The 15504-nt window shown below is 55.2% G+C and overlaps 9 non-coding genes across 9 annotated transcripts; all 9 read left to right on the top strand.

The window, feature by feature from the left end:
* Positions 1 to 379: 379 nt before the first annotated feature.
* On the top strand, positions 380 to 486 carry LOC138512093 (U6 spliceosomal RNA). The gene has a single exon (XR_011280962.1). It is a non-coding gene; the product is annotated as a U6 spliceosomal RNA (small nuclear RNA).
* A 1751-nt stretch (positions 487 to 2237) lies between these two features.
* Positions 2238 to 2344, top strand: LOC138512095 (U6 spliceosomal RNA). The gene has a single exon (XR_011280963.1). It is a non-coding gene; the product is annotated as a U6 spliceosomal RNA (small nuclear RNA).
* Positions 2345 to 4095: 1751 nt separating this feature from the next.
* LOC138512096 (U6 spliceosomal RNA) lies at positions 4096 to 4202 on the top strand. The gene has a single exon (XR_011280964.1). It is a non-coding gene; the product is annotated as a U6 spliceosomal RNA (small nuclear RNA).
* A 1750-nt stretch (positions 4203 to 5952) lies between these two features.
* LOC138512097 (U6 spliceosomal RNA) lies at positions 5953 to 6059 on the top strand. Its single transcript, XR_011280965.1, has one exon. It is a non-coding gene; the product is annotated as a U6 spliceosomal RNA (small nuclear RNA).
* A 1751-nt stretch (positions 6060 to 7810) lies between these two features.
* LOC138512098 (U6 spliceosomal RNA) lies at positions 7811 to 7917 on the top strand. Its single transcript, XR_011280966.1, has one exon. It is a non-coding gene; the product is annotated as a U6 spliceosomal RNA (small nuclear RNA).
* A 1749-nt stretch (positions 7918 to 9666) lies between these two features.
* Positions 9667 to 9773, top strand: LOC138512099 (U6 spliceosomal RNA). The gene has a single exon (XR_011280967.1). It is a non-coding gene; the product is annotated as a U6 spliceosomal RNA (small nuclear RNA).
* Positions 9774 to 11516: 1743 nt separating this feature from the next.
* Positions 11517 to 11623, top strand: LOC138512100 (U6 spliceosomal RNA). The gene has a single exon (XR_011280968.1). It is a non-coding gene; the product is annotated as a U6 spliceosomal RNA (small nuclear RNA).
* A 1739-nt stretch (positions 11624 to 13362) lies between these two features.
* LOC138512101 (U6 spliceosomal RNA) lies at positions 13363 to 13469 on the top strand. The gene has a single exon (XR_011280969.1). It is a non-coding gene; the product is annotated as a U6 spliceosomal RNA (small nuclear RNA).
* Positions 13470 to 15217: 1748 nt separating this feature from the next.
* On the top strand, positions 15218 to 15324 carry LOC138512102 (U6 spliceosomal RNA). The gene has a single exon (XR_011280970.1). It is a non-coding gene; the product is annotated as a U6 spliceosomal RNA (small nuclear RNA).
* Positions 15325 to 15504: the final 180 nt, after the last annotated feature.

Raw genomic sequence — 15504 nt, forward strand, 5'->3', positions numbered from 1 at the left:
TATCCTGGAATTCAACAGGGCCCCCCCCAAGCAAACCCTCACAGGCCCTCTGGCTTTTCTCTGGCTTGTGGGACTATTGTGATGCGTCCAGGCACACAGCACCCATCTCCCAGGCATTATGACGGGAGGTGCCACTTTGCATGCAGCCTGGACCATGATCCTTTCTTTCCTGCATTGCAATAGCCAAGCACACGGAACCTTTCCTTTTGGGCCAAACCAGCAGCGAGGAAGCTTGGGTCGTTGGTCTTTGCCTCTTGGTTCCATACCGGCCCCAGAACCAAACAGTTTCTTGCCAAAGTTAGAGCATAACAAGTCAACCTAGGTCAAAAGGCAGCCGATGCGCTGGCTTTTATACACTGGCCAGTTCAGCCCCAAGTGTGTGCTCGCTTCGGCAGCACATATACTAAAATTGGAACGATACAGAGAAGATTAGCATGGCCCCTGCGCAAGGATGACACGCAAATTCGTGAAGCGTTCCATATTTTTAGACACGTGCGTGCCAGGAGAGAAATACCTTTTATTGACAGAATAAAAGGGGCCCCGCTCCCGTGCTGGTCTTGTGCTTGCTCGCTGCCGCGGAAGCCCTTCCCGTTTCTCTTGATCCTCTCTGTGCTGTGCTGCACCGAGAGCGGCTGCCTTGTCCTCTGCTGGCTGCTCATTTCTATATAGCGCTTTCTATATGATCCGCCTCTAGGGGCTCATGGCAAAGAGCGCACAGCCCCTCAAGCTTCACTGCTTCTAGGCCCTACTCTTCATGAGAGCTGGCTGCCTCTAGGTGTGTGATCTCTTTACCCACTTGTGCATTCTTTGCTCAGTGTCATTCGCCAACTGCTCCTTTAAAGCAAGCGAGGGGTGGCAGGGTCTGAAAGGCAGCAGATAGCACGAGAGAGAGTGTGCGTGCGTGCGTGTGTCTGTGTGTATGCAAATCACCAGTCAGCCAGGGCCTGCTGGGAGCCCATTCCGCCAGGCCCACCGGCTTTTGGACAGCTCCCAGATGGTTGGAGAAGGACCAGGCTGGGTTAGGCCACGAAGCAGAGGCTGAGCCGTTCCCTGGTGCGCTTTCTGGAAATGTCTCCCTCATTTGGAAATGTGCCCCTCAGTTGCTGAGGTCCCGAGAAGGCTCGCCTGCGGCGCTCACAGAGAGAGGTCTCTGGCCGATCGTGGCCGATCAGGGACGTGAAGGGCTGCCCTGGGACTGTGTCCAACACAAGCCAACCCCCACCCATTGAAGGACAGGACGCACACATGCATAGAAATCATCTGCTGCTTGTTGGGGCCTTCTAGAGGGACCCCTACTGGTGGTGCTTCGAGATGGCGCCTGGTGTTTCCTTGCTGTGCAACCGGGCCCGCCCCACATAAAATCAAAAGTCTATTGCGAGCAGTGAAGGCCAAGGGAATTTAAATGTAATTCAAAGAAACAAAGCACAGAGTTGGGAGCCCAGCCGGATGGCAGTGGAACCCACAACCTTCTGACTCCTAGTCAGGCGCCTTATCCATTGCACCACTGGCCCCCATACCCCTGGTGCCCTCCGTTAGCTCCTAGTGCTGTTCTTCAAGGTGCCTTTCTGAAGCAGGAGCCACTGCAATGCCTGCTGTCCTGATTTTGTAACACACAAGGCTCACGTCCTGGCACAGTTGATAAAAGCAGGCGACAGGCAGCCAATACCTGTTGTAAGAGGCTTCCTGGCCCTACCAAAGGAAAGCAGACCCGGCGGGACTTTGAAGCCACCGTCGCTGAAGCCAGCAGCCAAACGTAAACTTACATCGGTTTGAAAATGCATCTCTGGCTTGAAGGCGGGGGCAGCAGCAATCCGGGGCTCTCGGGGGTCCGCGCACTAGGCCGCTGCCTCACCTTGCCTATCCTGGAATTCAACAGGGCCCCCCCCAAGCAAACCCTCACAGGCCCTCTGGCTTTTCTCTGGCTTGTGGGACTATTGTGATGCGTCCAGGCACACAGCACCCATCTCCCAGGCATTATGACGGGAGGTGCCACTTTGCATGCAGCCTGGACCATGATCCTTTCTTTCCTGCATTGCAATAGCCAAGCACACGGAACCTTTCCTTTTGGGCCAAACCAGCAGCGAGGAAGCTTGGGTCGTTGGTCTTTGCCTCTTGGTTCCATACCGGCCCCAGAACCAAACAGTTTCTTGCCAAAGTTAGAGCATAACAAGTCAACCTAGGTCAAAAGGCAGCCGATGCGCTGGCTTTTATACACTGGCCAGTTCAGCCCCAAGTGTGTGCTCGCTTCGGCAGCACATATACTAAAATTGGAACGATACAGAGAAGATTAGCATGGCCCCTGCGCAAGGATGACACGCAAATTCGTGAAGCGTTCCATATTTTTAGACACGTGCGTGCCAGGAGAGAAATACCTTTTATTGACAGAATAAAAGGGGCCCCGCTCCCGTGCTGGTCTTGTGCTTGCTCGCTGCCGCGGAAGCCCTTCCCGTTTCTCTTGATCCTCTCTGTGCTGTGCTGCACCGAGAGCGGCTGCCTTGTCCTCTGCTGGCTGCTCATTTCTATATAGCGCTTTCTATATGATCCGCCTCTAGGGGCTCATGGCAAAGAGCGCACAGCCCCTCAAGCTTCACTGCTTCTAGGCCCTACTCTTCATGAGAGCTGGCTGCCTCTAGGTGTGTGATCTCTTTACCCACTTGTGCATTCTTTGCTCAGTGTCATTCGCCAACTGCTCCTTTAAAGCAAGCGAGGGGTGGCAGGGTCTGAAAGGCAGCAGATAGCACGAGAGAGAGTGTGCGTGCGTGCGTGTGTCTGTGTGTATGCAAATCACCAGTCAGCCAGGGCCTGCTGGGAGCCCATTCCGCCAGGCCCACCGGCTTTTGGACAGCTCCCAGATGGTTGGAGAAGGACCAGGCTGGGTTAGGCCACGAAGCAGAGGCCGAGCCGTTCCCTGGTGCGCTTTCTGGAAATGTCTCCCTCATTTGGAAATGTGCCCCTCAGTTGCTGAGGTCCCGAGAAGGCTCGCCTGCGGCGCTCACAGAGAGAGGTCTCTGGCCGATCGTGGCCGATCAGGGACGTGAAGGGCTGCCCTGGGACTGTGTCCAACACAAGCCAACCCCCACCCATTGAAGGACAGGACGCACACATGCATAGAAATCATCTGCTGCTTGTTGGGGCCTTCTGGAGGGACCCCTACTGGTGGTGCTTCGAGATGGCGCCTGGTGTTTCCTTGCTGTGCAACCGGGCCCGCCCCACATAAAATCAAAAGTCTATTGCGAGCAGTGAAGGCCAAGGGAATTTAAATGTAATTCAAAGAAACAAAGCACAGAGTTGGGAGCCCAGCCGGATGGCAGTGGAACCCACAACCTTCTGACTCCTAGTCAGGCGCCTTATCCATTGCACCACTGGCCCCCATACCCCTGGTGCCCTCCGTTAGCTCCTAGTGCTGTTCTTCAAGGTGCTTTTCTGAAGCAGGAGCCACTGCAATGCCTGCTGTCCTGATTTTGTAACACACAAGGCTCACGTCCTGGCACAGTTGATAAAAGCAGGCGACAGGCAGCCAATACCTGTTGTAAGAGGCTTCATGGCCCTACCAAAGGAAAGCAGACCCGGCGGGACTTTGAAGCCACCGTCGCTGAAGCCAGCAGCCAAACGTAAACTTACATCGGTTTGAAAATGCATCTCTGGCTTGAAGGCGGGGGCAGCAGCAATCCGGGGCTCTCGGGGGTCCGCGCACTAGGCCGCTGCCTCACCTTGCCTATCCTGGAATTCAACAGGGCCCCCCCCAAGCAAACCCTCACAGGCCCTCTGGCTTTTCTCTGGCTTGTGGGACTATTGTGATGCGTCCAGGCACACAGCACCCATCTCCCAGGCATTATGACGGGAGGTGCCACTTTGCATGCAGCCTGGACCATGATCCTTTCTTTCCTGCATTGCAATAGCCAAGCACACGGAACCTTTCCTTTTGGGCCAAACCAGCAGCGAGGAAGCTTGGGTCGTTGGTCTTTGCCTCTTGGTTCCATACCGGCCCCAGAACCAAACAGTTTCTTGCCAAAGTTAGAGCATAACAAGTCAACCTAGGTCAATAGGCAGCCGATGCGCTGGCTTTTATACACTGGCCAGTTCAGCCCCAAGTGTGTGCTCGCTTCGGCAGCACATATACTAAAATTGGAACGATACAGAGAAGATTAGCATGGCCCCTGCGCAAGGATGACACGCAAATTCGTGAAGCGTTCCATATTTTTAGACACGTGCGTGCCAGGAGAGAAATACCTTTTATTGACAGAATAAAAGGGGCCCCGCTCCCGTGCTCGTCTTGTGCTTGCTCGCTGCCGCGGAAGCCCTTCCCGTTTCTCTTGATCCTCTCTGTGCTGTGCTGCACCGAGAGCGGCTGCCTTGTCCTCTGCTGGCTGCTCATTTCTATATAGCGCTTTCTATATGACCCGCCTCTAGGGGCTCATGGCAAAGAGCGCACAGCCCCTCAAGCTTCACTGCTTCTAGGCCCTACTCTTCATGAGAGCTGGCTGCCTCTAGGTGTGTGATCTCTTTACCCACTTGTGCATTCTTTGCTCAGTGTCATTCGCCAACTGCTCCTTTAAAGCAAGCGAGGGGTGGCAGGGTCTGAAAGGCAGCAGATAGCACGAGAGAGAGTGTGCGTGCGTGCGTGTGTCTGTGTGTATGCAAATCACCAGTCAGCCAGGGCCTGCTGGGAGCCCATTCCGCCAGGCCCACCGGCTTTTGGACAGCTCCCAGATGGTTGGAGAAGGACCAGGCTGGGTTAGGCCACGAAGCAGAAGCCGAGCCGTTCCCTGGTGCGCTTTCTGGAAATGTCTCCCTCATTTGGAAATGTGCCCCTCAGTTGCTGAGGTCCCGAGAAGGCTCGCCTGCGGCGCTCACCAGAGAGGTCTCTGGCCGATCGTGGCCGATCAGGGACGTGAAGGGCTGCCCTGGGACTGTGTCCAACACAAGCCAACCCCCACCCATTGAAGGACAGGACGCACACATGCATAGAAATCATCTGCTGCTTGTTGGGGCCTTCTGGAGGGACCCCTACTGGTGGTGCTTCGAGATGGCGCCTGGTGTTTCCTTGCTGTGCAACCGGGCCCGCCCCACATAAAATCAAAAGTCTATTGCGAGCAGAGAAGGCCAAGGGAATTTAAATGTAATTCAAAGAAACAAAGCACAGAGTTGGGAGCCCAGCCGGATGGCAGTGGAACCCACAACCTTCTGACTCCTAGTCAGGCGCCTTATCCATTGCACCACTGGCCCCCATACCCCTGGTGCCCTCCGTTAGCTCCTAGTGCTGTTCTTCAAGGTGCCTTTCTGAAGCAGGAGCCACTGCAATGCCTGCTGTCCTGATTTTGTAACACACAAGGCTCACGTCCTGGCACAGTTGATAAAAGCAGGCGACAGGCAGCCAATACCTGTTGTAAGAGGCTTCCTGGCCCTACCAAAGGAAAGCAGACCCGGCGGGACTTTGAAGCCACCGTCGCTGAAGCAAGCAGCCAAACGTAAACTTACATCGGTTTGAAAATGCATCTCTGGCTTGAAGGCGGGGGCAGCAGCAATCCGGGGCTCTCGGGGGTCCGCGCACTAGGCCGCTGCCTCACCTTGCCTATCCTGGAATTCAACAGGGCCCCCCCCAAGCAAACCCTCACAGGCCCTCTGGCTTTTCTCTGGCTTGTGGGACTATTGTGATGCGTCCAGGCACACAGCACCCATCTCCCAGGCATTATGACGGGAGGTGCCACTTTGCATGCAGCCTGGACCATGATCCTTTCTTTCCTGCATTGCAATAGCCAAGCACACGGAACCTTTCCTTTTGGGCCAAACCAGCAGCGAGGAAGCTTGGGTCGTTGGTCTTTGCCTCTTGGTTCCATACCGGCCCCAGAACCAAACAGTTTCTTGCCAAAGTTAGAGCATAACAAGTCAACCTAGGTCAAAAGGCAGCCGATGCGCTGGCTTTTATACACTGGCCAGTTCAGCCCCAAGTGTGTGCTCGCTTCGGCAGCACATATACTAAAATTGGAACGATACAGAGAAGATTAGCATGGCCCCTGCGCAAGGATGACACGCAAATTCGTGAAGCGTTCCATATTTTTAGACACGTGCGTGCCAGGAGAGAAATACCTTTTATTGACAGAATAAAAGGGGCCCCGCTCCCGTGCTGGTCTTGTGCTTGCTCGCTGCCGCGGAAGCCCTTCCCGTTTCTCTTGATCCTCTCTGTGCTGTGCTGCACCGAGAGCGGCTGCCTTGTCCTCTGCTGGCTGCTCATTTCTATATAGCGCTTTCTATATGATCCGCCTCTAGGGGCTCATGGCAAAGAGCGCACAGCCCCTCAAGCTTCACTGCTTCTAGGCCCTACTCTTCATGAGAGCTGGCTGCCTCTAGGTGTGTGATCTCTTTACCCACTTGTGCATTCTTTGCTCAGTGTCATTCGCCAACTGCTCCTTTAAAGCAAGCGAGGGGTGGCAGGGTCTGAAAGGCAGCAGATAGCACGAGAGAGAGTGTGCGTGCGTGCGTGTGTCTGTGTGTATGCAAATCACCAGTCAGCCAGGGCCTGCTGGGAGCCCATTCCGCCAGGCCCACCGGCTTTTGGACAGCTCCCAGATGGTTGGAGAAGGACCAGGCTGGGTTAGGCCACGAAGCAGAGGCCGAGCCGTTCCCTGGTGCGCTTTCTGGAAATGTCTCCCTCATTTGGAAATGTGCCCCTCAGTTGCTGAGGTCCCGAGAAGGCTCGCCTGCGGCGCTCACAGAGAGAGGTCTCTGGCCGATCGTGGCCGATCAGGGACGTGAAGGGCTGCCCTGGGACTGTGTCCAACACAAGCCAACCCCCACCCATTGAAGGACAGGACGCACACATGCATAGAAATCATCTGCTGCTTGTTGGGGCCTTCTGGAGGGACCCCTACTGGTGGTGCTTCGAGATGGCGCCTGGTGTTTCCTTGCTGTGCAACCGGGCCCGCCCCACATAAAATCAAAAGTCTATTGCGAGCAGTGAAGGCCAAGGGAATTTAAATGTAATTCAAAGAAACAAAGCACAGAGTTGGGAGCCCAGCCGGATGGCAGTGGAACCCACAACCTTCTGACTCCTAGTCAGGCGCCTTATCCATTGCACCACTGGCCCCCATACCCCTGGTGCCCTCCGTTAGCTCCTAGTGCTGTTCTTCAAGGTGCTTTTCTGAAGCAGGAGCCACTGCAATGCCTGCTGTCCTGATTTTGTAACACACAAGGCTCACGTCCTGGCACAGTTGATAAAAGCAGGCGACAGGCAGCCAATACCTGTTGTAAGAGGCTTCATGGCCCTACCAAAGGAAAGCAGACCCGGCGGGACTTTGAAGCCACCGTCGCTGAAGCCAGCAGCCAAACGTAAACTTACATCGGTTTGAAAATGCATCTCTGGCTTGAAGGCGGGGGCAGCAGCAATCCGGGGCTCTCGGGGGTCCGCGCACTAGGCCGCTGCCTCACCTTGCCTATCCTGGAATTCAACAGGGCCCCCCCCAAGCAAACCCTCACAGGCCCTCTGGCTTTTCTCTGGCTTGTGGGACTATTGTGATGCGTCCAGGCACACAGCACCCATCTCCCAGGCATTATGACGGGAGGTGCCACTTTGCATGCAGCCTGGACCATGATCCTTTCTTTCCTGCATTGCAATAGCCAAGCACACGGAACCTTTCCTTTTGGGCCAAACCAGCAGCGAGGAAGCTTGGGTCGTTGGTCTTTGCCTCTTGGTTCCATACCGGCCCCAGAACCAAACAGTTTCTTGCCAAAGTTAGAGCATAACAAGTCAACCTAGGTCAATAGGCAGCCGATGCGCTGGCTTTTATACACTGGCCAGTTCAGCCCCAAGTGTGTGCTCGCTTCGGCAGCACATATACTAAAATTGGAACGATACAGAGAAGATTAGCATGGCCCCTGCGCAAGGATGACACGCAAATTCGTGAAGCGTTCCATATTTTTAGACACGTGCGTGCCAGGAGAGAAATACCTTTTATTGACAGAATAAAAGGGGCCCCGCTCCCGTGCTCGTCTTGTGCTTGCTCGCTGCCGCGGAAGCCCTTCCCGTTTCTCTTGATCCTCTCTGTGCTGTGCTGCACCGAGAGCGGCTGCCTTGTCCTCTGCTGGCTGCTCATTTCTATATAGCGCTTTCTATATGACCCGCCTCTAGGGGCTCATGGCAAAGAGCGCACAGCCCCTCAAGCTTCACTGCTTCTAGGCCCTACTCTTCATGAGAGCTGGCTGCCTCTAGGTGTGTGATCTCTTTACCCACTTGTGCATTCTTTGCTCAGTGTCATTCGCCAACTGCTCCTTTAAAGCAAGCGAGGGGTGGCAGGGTCTGAAAGGCAGCAGATAGCACGAGAGAGAGTGTGCGTGCGTGCGTGTGTCTGTGTGTATGCAAATCACCAGTCAGCCAGGGCCTGCTGGGAGCCCATTCCGCCAGGCCCACCGGCTTTTGGACAGCTCCCAGATGGTTGGAGAAGGACCAGGCTGGGTTAGGCCACGAAGCAGAAGCCGAGCCGTTCCCTGGTGCGCTTTCTGGAAATGTCTCCCTCATTTGGAAATGTGCCCCTCAGTTGCTGAGGTCCCGAGAAGGCTCGCCTGCGGCGCTCACCAGAGAGGTCTCTGGCCGATCGTGGCCGATCAGGGACGTGAAGGGCTGCCCTGGGACTGTGTCCAACACAAGCCAACCCCCACCCATTGAAGGACAGGACGCACACATGCATAGAAATCATCTGCTGCTTGTTGGGGCCTTCTGGAGGGACCCCTACTGGTGGTGCTTCGAGATGGCGCCTGGTGTTTCCTTGCTGTGCAACCGGGCCCGCCCCACATAAAATCAAAAGTCTATTGCGAGCAGAGAAGGCCAAGGGAATTTAAATGTAATTCAAAGAAACAAAGCACAGAGTTGGGAGCCCAGCCGGATGGCAGTGGAACCCACAACCTTCTGACTCCTAGTCAGGCGCCTTATCCATTGCACCACTGGCCCCCATACCCCTGGTGCCCTCCGTTAGCTCCTAGTGCTGTTCTTCAAGGTGCCTTTCTGAAGCAGGAGCCACTGCAATGCCTGCTGTCCTGATTTTGTAACACACAAGGCTCACGTCCTGGCACAGTTGATAAAAGCAGGCGACAGGCAGCCAATACCTGTTGTAAGAGGCTTCCTGGCCCTACCAAAGGAAAGCAGACCCGGCGGGACTTTGAAGCCACCGTCGCTGAAGCAAGCAGCCAAACGTAAACTTACATCGGTTTGAAAATGCATCTCTGGCTTGAAGGCGGGGGCAGCAGCAATCCGGGGCTCTCGGGGGTCCGCGCACTAGGCCGCTGCCTCACCTTGCCTATCCTGGAATTCAACAGGGCCCCCCCCAAGCAAACCCTCACAGGCCCTCTGGCTTTTCTCTGGCTTGTGGGACTATTGTGATGCGTCCAGGCACACAGCACCCATCACCCAGGCATTATGACGGGAGGTGCCACTTTGCATGCAGCCTGGACCATGATCCTTTCTTCCTGCATTGCAATAGCCAAGCACACGGAACCTTTCCTTTTGGGCCAAACCAGCAGCGAGGAAGCTTGGGTCGTTGGTCTTTGCCTCTTGGTTCCATACCGGCCCCAGAACCAAACAGTTTCTTGCCAAAGTTAGAGCATAACAAGTCAACCTAGGTCAATAGGCAGCCGATGCGCTGGCTTTTATACACTGGCCAGTTCAGCCCCAAGTGTGTGCTCGCTTCGGCAGCACATATACTAAAATTGGAACGATACAGAGAAGATTAGCATGGCCCCTGCGCAAGGATGACACGCAAATTCGTGAAGCGTTCCATATTTTTAGACACGTGCGTGCCAGGAGAGAAATACCTTTTATTGACAGAATAAAAGGGGCCCCGCTCCCGTGCTGGTCTTGTGCTTGCTCGCTGCCGCGGAAGCCCTTCCCGTTTCTCTTGATCCTCTCTGTGCTGCACCAAGAGCGGCTGCCTTGTCCTCTGCTGGCTGCTCATTTCTATATAGCGCTTTCTATATGATCCGCCTCTAGGGGCTCATGGCAAAGAGCGCACAGCCCCTCAAGCTTCACTGCTTCTAGGCCCTACTCTTCATGAGAGCTGGCTGCCTCTAGGTGTGTGATCTCTTTACCCACTTGTGCATTCTTTGCTCAGTGTCATTCGCCAACTGCTCCTTTAAAGCAAGCGAGGGGTGGCAGGGTCTGAAAGGCAGCAGATAGCACGAGAGAGAGTGTGCGTGCGTGCGTGTGCCTGTGTGTATGCAAATCACCAGTCAGCCAGGGCCTGCTGGGAGCCCATTCCGCCAGGCCCACCGGCTTTTGGACAGCTCCCAGCTGGTTGGAGAAGGACCAGGCTGGGTTGGGCCACGGAGCAGAGGCCGAGCCGTTCCCTGGTGCGCTTTCTGGAAATGTCTCCCTCATTTGGAAATGTGCCCCTCAGTTGCTGAGGTCCCGAGAAGGCTCGCCTGCGGCGCTCACAGAGAGGTCTCTGGCCGATCGTGGCCGATCAGGGACGTGAAGGGCTGCCCTGGGACTGTGTCCAACACAAGCCAACCCCCACCCATTGAAGGACAGGACGCACACATGCATAGAAATCATCTGCTGCTTGTTGGGGCCTTCTGGAGGGACCCCTACTGGTGGTGCTTCGAGATGGCGCCTGGTGTTTCCTTGCTGTGCAACCGGGCCCGCCCCACATAAAATCAAAAGTCTATTGCGAGCAGTGAAGGCCAAGGGAATTTAAATGTAATTCAAAGAAACAAAGCACAGAGTTGGGAGCCCAGCCGGATGGCAGTGGAACCCACAACCTTCTGACTCCTAGTCAGGCGCCTTATCCATTGCACCACTGGCCCCCATACCCCTGGTGCCCTCCGTTAGCTCCTAGTGCTGTTCTTCAAGGTGCCTTTCTGAAGCAGGAGCCACTGCAATGCCTGCTGTCCTGATTTTGTAACACACAAGGCTCACGTCCTGGCACAGTTGATAAAAGCAGGCGACAGGCAGCCAATACCTGTTGTAAGAGGCTTCCTGGCCCTACCAAAGGAAAGCAGACCCGGCGGGACTTTGAAGCCACCGTCGCTGAAGCCAGCAGCCAAACGTAAACTTACATCGGTTTGAAAATGCATCTCTGGCTTGAAGGCGGGGGCAGCAGCAATCCGGGGCTCTCGGGGGTCCGCGCACTAGGCCGCTGCCTCACCTTGCCTATCCTGGAATTCAACAGGGCCCCCCCCAAGCAAACCCTCACAGGCCCTCTGGCTTTTCTCTGGCTTGTGGGACTATTGTGATGCGTCCAGGCACACAGCACCCATCACCCAGGCATTATGACGGGAGGTGCCACTTTGCATGCAGCCTGGACCATGATCCTTTCTTCCTGCATTGCAATAGCCAAGCACACGGAACCTTTCCTTTTGGGCCAAACCAGCAGCGAGGAAGCTTGGGTCGTTGGTCTTTGCCTCTTGGTTCCATACCGGCCCCAGAACCAAACAGTTTCTTGCCAAAGTTAGAGCATAACAAGTCAACCTAGGTCAAAAGGCAGCCGATGCGCTGGCTTTTATACACTGGCCAGTTCAGCCCCAAGTGTGTGCTCGCTTCGGCAGCACATATACTAAAATTGGAACGATACAGAGAAGATTAGCATGGCCCCTGCGCAAGGATGACACGCAAATTCGTGAAGCGTTCCATATTTTTAGACACGTGCGTGCCAGGAGAGAAATACCTTTTATTGACAGAATAAAAGGGGCCCCGCTCCCGTGCTGGTCTTGTGCTTGCTCGCTGCCGCGGAAGCCCTTCCCGTTTCTCTTGATCCTCTCTGTGCTGTGCTGCACCGAGAGCGGCTGCCTTGTCCTCTGCTGGCTGCTCATTTCTATATAGCGCTTTCTATATGATCCGCCTCTAGGGGCTCATGGCAAAGAGCGCACAGCCCCTCAAGCTTCACTGCTTCTAGGCCCTACTCTTCATGAGAGCTGGCTGCCTCTAGGTGTGTGATCTCTTTACCCACTTGTGCATTCTTTGCTCAGTGTCATTCGCCAACTGCTCCTTTAAAGCAAGCGAGGGGTGGCAGGGTCTGAAAGGCAGCAGATAGCACGAGAGAGAGTGTGCGTGCGTGCGTGTGTCTGTGTGTATGCAAATCACCAGTCAGCCAGGGCCTGCTGGGAGCCCATTCCGCCAGGCCCACCGGCTTTTGGACAGCTCCCAGATGGTTGGAGAAGGACCAGGCTGGGTTAGGCCACGAAGCAGAGGCTGAGCCGTTCCCTGGTGCGCTTTCTGGAAATGTCTCCCTCATTTGGAAATGTGCCCCTCAGTTGCTGAGGTCCCGAGAAGGCTCGCCTGCGGCGCTCACCAGAGAGGTCTCTGGCCGATCAGGGACGTGAAGGGCTGCCCTGGGACTGTGTCCAACACAAGCCAACCCCCACCCATTGAAGGACAGGACGCACACATGCATAGAAATCATCTGCTGCTTGTTGGGGCCTTCTGGAGGGACCCCTACTGGTGGTGCTTCGAGATGGCGCCTGGTGTTTCCTTGCTGTGCAACCGGGCCCGCCCCACATAAAATCAAAAGTCTATTGCGAGCAGTGAAGGCCAAGGGAATTTAAATGTAATTCAAAGAAACAAAGCACAGAGTTGGGAGCCCAGCCGGATGGCAGTGGAACCCACAACCTTCTGACTCCTAGTCAGGCGCCTTATCCATTGCACCACTGGCCCCCATACCCCTGGTGCCCTCCGTTAGCTCCTAGTGCTGTTCTTCAAGGTGCCTTTCTGAAGCAGGAGCCACTGCAATGCCTGCTGTCCTGATTTTGTAACACACAAGGCTCACGTCCTGGCACAGTTGATAAAAGCAGGCGACAGGCAGCCAATACCTGTTGTAAGAGGCTTCCTGGCCCTACCAAAGGAAAGCAGACCCGGCGGGACTTTGAAGCCACCGTCGCTGAAGCCAGCAGCCAAACGTAAACTTACATCGGTTTGAAAATGCATCTCTGGCTTGAAGGCGGGGGCAGCAGCAATCCGGGGCTCTCGGGGGTCCGCGCACTAGGCCGCTGCCTCACCTTGCCTATCCTGGAATTCAACAGGGCCCCCCCCAAGCAAACCCTCACAGGCCCTCTGGCTTTTCTCTGGCTTGTGGGACTATTGTGATGCGTCCAGGCACACAGCACCCATCACCCAGGCATTATGACGGGAGGTGCCACTTTGCATGCAGCCTGGACCATGATCCTTTCTTCCTGCATTGCAATAGCCAAGCACACGGAACCTTTCCTTTTGGGCCAAACCAGCAGCGAGGAAGCTTGGGTCGTTGGTCTTTGCCTCTTGGTTCCATACCGGCCCCAGAACCAAACAGTTTCTTGCCAAAGTTAGAGCATAACAAGTCAACCTAGGTCAATAGGCAGCCGATGCGCTGGCTTTTATACACTGGCCAGTTCAGCCCCAAGTGTGTGCTCGCTTCGGCAGCACATATACTAAAATTGGAACGATACAGAGAAGATTAGCATGGCCCCTGCGCAAGGATGACACGCAAATTCGTGAAGCGTTCCATATTTTTAGACACGTGCGTGCCAGGAGAGAAATACCTTTTATTGACAGAATAAAAGGGGCCCCGCTCCCGTGCTGGTCTTGTGCTTGCTCGCTGCCGCGGAAGCCCTTCCCGTTTCTCTTGATCCTCTCTGTGCTGTGCTGCACCGAGAGCGGCTGCCTTGTCCTCTGCTGGCTGCTCATTTCTATATAGCGCTTTCTATATGATCCGCCTCTAGGGGCTCATGGCAAAGAGCGCACAGCCCCTCAAGCTTCACTGCTTCTAGGCCCTACTCTTCATGAGAGCTGGCTGCCTCTAGGTGTGTGATCTCTTTACCCACTTGTGCATTCTTTGCTCAGTGTCATTCGCCAACTGCTCCTTTAAAGCAAGCGAGGGGTGGCAGGGTCTGAAAGGCAGCAGATAGCACGAGAGAGAGTGTGCGTGCGTGCGTGTGTCTGTGTGTATGCAAATCACCAGTCAGCCAGGGCCTGCTGGGAGCCCATTCCGCCAGGCCCACCGGCTTTTGGACAGCTCCCAGATGGTTGGAGAAGGACCAGGCTGGGTTAGGCCACGAAGCAGAGGCTGAGCCGTTCCCTGGTGCGCTTTCTGGAAATGTCTCCCTCATTTGGAAATGTGCCCCTCAGTTGCTGAGGTCCCGAGAAGGCTCGCCTGCGGCGCTCACAGAGAGGTCTCTGGCCGATCGTGGCCGATCAGGGACGTGAAGGGCTGCCCTGGGACTGTGTCCAACACAAGCCAACCCCCACCCATTGAAGGACAGGACGCGCACATGCATAGAAATCATCTGCTGCTTGTTGGGGCCTTCTGGAGGGACCCCTACTGGTGGTGCTTCGAGATGGCGCCTGGTGTTTCCTTGCTGTGCAACCGGGCCCGCCCCACATAAAATCAAAAGTCTATTGCGAGCAGTGAAGGCCAAGGGAATTTAAATGTAATTCAAAGAAACAAAGCACAGAGTTGGGAGCCCAGCCGGATGGCAGTGGAACCCACAACCTTCTGACTCCTAGTCAGGCGCCTTATCCATTGCACCACTGGCCCCCATACCCCTGGTGCCCTCCGTTAGCTCCTAGTGCTGTTCTTCAAGGTGCCTTTCTGAAGCAGGAGCCACTGCAATGCCTGCTGTCCTGATTTTGTAACACACAAGGCTCACGTCCTGGCACAGTTGATAAAAGCAGGCGACAGGCAGCCAATACCTGTTGTAAGAGGCTTCCTGGCCCTACCAAAGGAAAGCAGACCCGGCGGGACTTTGAAGCCACCGTCGCTGAAGCCAGCAGCCAAACGTAAACTTACATCGGTTTGAAAATGCATCTCTGGCTTGAAGGCGGGGGCAGCAGCAATCCGGGGCTCTCGGGGGTCCGCGCACTAGGCCGCTGCCTCACCTTGCCTATCCTGGAATTCAACAGGGCCCCCCCCAAGCAAACCCTCACAGGCCCTCTGGCTTTTCTCTGGCTTGTGGGACTATTGTGATGCGTCCAGGCACACAGCACCCATCACCCAGGCATTATGACGGGAGGTGCCACTTTGCATGCAGCCTGGACCATGATCCTTTCTTCCTGCATTGCAATAGCCAAGCACACGGAACCTTTCCTTTTGGGCCAAACCAGCAGCGAGGAAGCTTGGGTCGTTGGTCTTTGCCTCTTGGTTCCATACCGGCCCCAGAACCAAACAGTTTCTTGCCAAAGTTAGAGCATAACAAGTCAACCTAGGTCAATAGGCAGCCGATGCGCTGGCTTTTATACACTGGCCAGTTCAGCCCCAAGTGTGTGCTCGCTTCGGCAGCACATATACTAAAATTGGAACGATACAGAGAAGATTAGCATGGCCCCTGCGCAAGGATGACACGCAAATTCGTGAAGCGTTCCATATTTTTAGACACGTGCGTGCCAGGAGAGAAATACCTTTTATTGACAGAATAAAAGGGGCCCCGCTCCCGTGCTGGTCTTGTGCTTGCTCGCTGCCGCGGAAGCCCTTCCCGTTTCTCTTGATCCTCTCTGTGCTGCACCAAGAGCGGCTGCCTTGTCCTCTGCTGGCTGCTCATTTCTATATAGCG

The sequence above is a fragment of the Ambystoma mexicanum genome, chromosome 6p (genome assembly GCF_040938575.1).
Source record: "Ambystoma mexicanum isolate Mex_15411 chromosome 6p, UKY_AmexF1_1, whole genome shotgun sequence".
Lineage (NCBI taxonomy): Eukaryota > Metazoa > Chordata > Amphibia > Caudata > Ambystomatidae > Ambystoma > Ambystoma mexicanum.